Below are 2,405 nucleotides of genomic sequence, written 5' to 3' on the forward strand. Positions count from 1 at the left end.
ATAATAACTTATTGAGTTGAAAAAAAGCGTACAACCATAGTCGGAACCAGATACAAGTATTGAATAACGCTCGGTAATCAACCATTTAATTATTGAACCAAAGTCTTTATAAATCTACATTTATACAGAGCAGAAAACATTCGAAATCCTTATCGTCGCCTGAGAGACTCGAACTCTCGCGGGGAAACCCAGATACAAGTATTGAATAACGCTCGGTAATCAACCATTTAATTATTGAACCAAAGTCTTTATAAATCTACATTTATACAGAGCAGAAAACATTCGAAATCCTTATCGTCGCCTGAGAGACTCGAACTCTCGCGGGGAAACCCCATGTACTTAGCAGGCACACGCCTTAACCACTCGGCCAAAGCGACAGATGGTGCCACACTTTTGATGTAATCATTCATATTATTGTCCAAGTGATGGCAATTTTATCATTGCAAGTAGACGTCAACAATCTTTAATGCTGAAGTTTACATTTTGAACTTACTCACCAGATTTCCATGAAAATGTTTAAAATATTGAAATATTAAATTTCAACTTATTTGGCAATTACATGCACAAAATTAAATGGTTCTCTAAATTTATAATGAACATCAACCCAGCCTGTCGTTCCAATGCATCTGCCTAGAGCCTGTCGTTCCAATGCATCTGCCTATTTCTAGTTGTCAGAAAAAGGGATTGCTTACTCTACTGATTTTATTGCTATCATAGAGTTGAGCAGAGACTATAAGTGATTTTTTTTTCACTGTAAAAGCGGCCGAACACAAGGGCTTGGAGAAAAGTTTGAACAGCGCTGGGTATAGCAGACTTTATTTTTTAATTAATGATTTCGTAACTAAGACCTCACCATAAATAAAATTTTAGATAATGTCAAACAGGTGCTGAACGTAGTTAACCAGTCGGGGAACGTAGTTAACCAGTGGAGGAATTTGACAAAAGTAAGCGCTGATTTGGTTGCCACTAGACCTGGTTTGCACCCACCAAAAGGGGGGTGAGATGATGACAATGAGAAGAGACGTGTTAAAGCAATTTGCAATTAATTTTTGCATCGACATCAATGTGTGAGATATGTACTTCTGGAATTAACAGCAGGACAGCAGGGCATTTTAAATTTCATACCATTTAAAAAGAAAATGATAATATATGTCATATTTCATATATTGTAATAATGGTTAAAAGTATGTATTTCTTTCTAAGAGGTTATAGCGTTAAAATCATAGGGGTAGAGTATGGATACCTTCCTAGACTTAGGAGTCAATGAGTGGATAAAACATCAAACACATGATCTAAACTATTTTTTTATTTTTTTTATTTTATTTTTTATTTTATTTTATTTTTTTTTCAGTGGGGGAGAGAATCCCCGCTGAAGAATCATAATACATCTTATATCGCCGAAGCGAGCAGATTCATTAGACAATATCGCCGAAGCGAGCAGAATACATCATCATCGAGCAGAATACGTCATCATCAAACACATACGTGAACATCGAAATGCTGCAACAGCAATGCGCATCGCGCAGGATTCGAACGTGGTTGGGGGGTGCGAAAGCCAACCGCCCCAACCACCACATCATGCACACCGGGGGCAAACACACTAAATTCATCTACAGTTCTACAGGGATGTCTTTGCACCCTTTTGGTGCAAATGCTAGTTATAATTATTTATTTTTAATTCTAGATTACCAAGTGCTAAGAGCGATCAAATTTGAAGTGAAAACCTCTTTTAGAGTGAAAAGAGAATTAATCTCTCTCAATAATACTTAGTAGGTCGGGAATTAAAATCAATCTAGACTAGTTTTAATAATATATGGTGTAAGGTATAATTTATTTCCTTTTATAACCCCAAGGGATAGCTCAATTGGTCGAGTCCCCGTTGCTAAGTACTTTCCCAGTTGGGAGGTCACGGGGTCAAATCTCCTTGACGCCCTCGGGGTTAGGCCTGTTAAAATTGGCCGACGGGCAAATCCCTTTGGGTGGATGCCGACGGGCAGATCCCTTCGGGTGGATGCCGACAAGCAAATCCCTTCGGGTGGATCTGCCCCAATATTTCCCATGGATGTAGCTTTGGGTGGATGCCGATGGGCAGATCCCTTCGGGTGGATGCCGATGAGCAGATCCCTTTGGGTGGATCTGCCCCAATATTTCCCGTGGATGTAGCGACCACTCAGTGATCGTGAACCACAGCTTAAAAAAAAAATATTATTTCCTTTTCAAAATTTTAATAAAAGTTTGGATTCTATTATAATTTAATAAAATTAAAATTCTACACCATGTAATTTCAAATTTTTAAAAACATATTAAATTCACTTGAATTTAAACTTTTTTTATTGAATTTTTTATTTTTATTTTTGTATTAACGAAAATTTGGATTTTGCCCAAATACCCTTACATCTAATGTC

The 2,405-nt window shown here is 37.4% G+C and overlaps 1 non-coding gene across 1 annotated transcript; it reads right to left on the reverse strand.

Moving 5' to 3' along the window:
- Positions 1-295: 295 nt before the first annotated feature.
- TRNAS-GCU (transfer RNA serine (anticodon GCU)) lies at positions 296-377 on the reverse strand. Its single transcript has one exon. It is a non-coding gene; the product is annotated as a tRNA-Ser (tRNA).
- Between the last annotated feature and the right edge of the window lie 2,028 nt (positions 378-2,405).

Source organism: Pinus tabuliformis, chromosome 5_2 (genome assembly GCF_031772625.1).
Source record: "Pinus tabuliformis cultivar Carrire ecotype Pingquan chromosome 5_2, CPIR1, whole genome shotgun sequence".
Classification (NCBI taxonomy): domain Eukaryota; kingdom Viridiplantae; phylum Streptophyta; class Pinopsida; order Pinales; family Pinaceae; genus Pinus; species Pinus tabuliformis.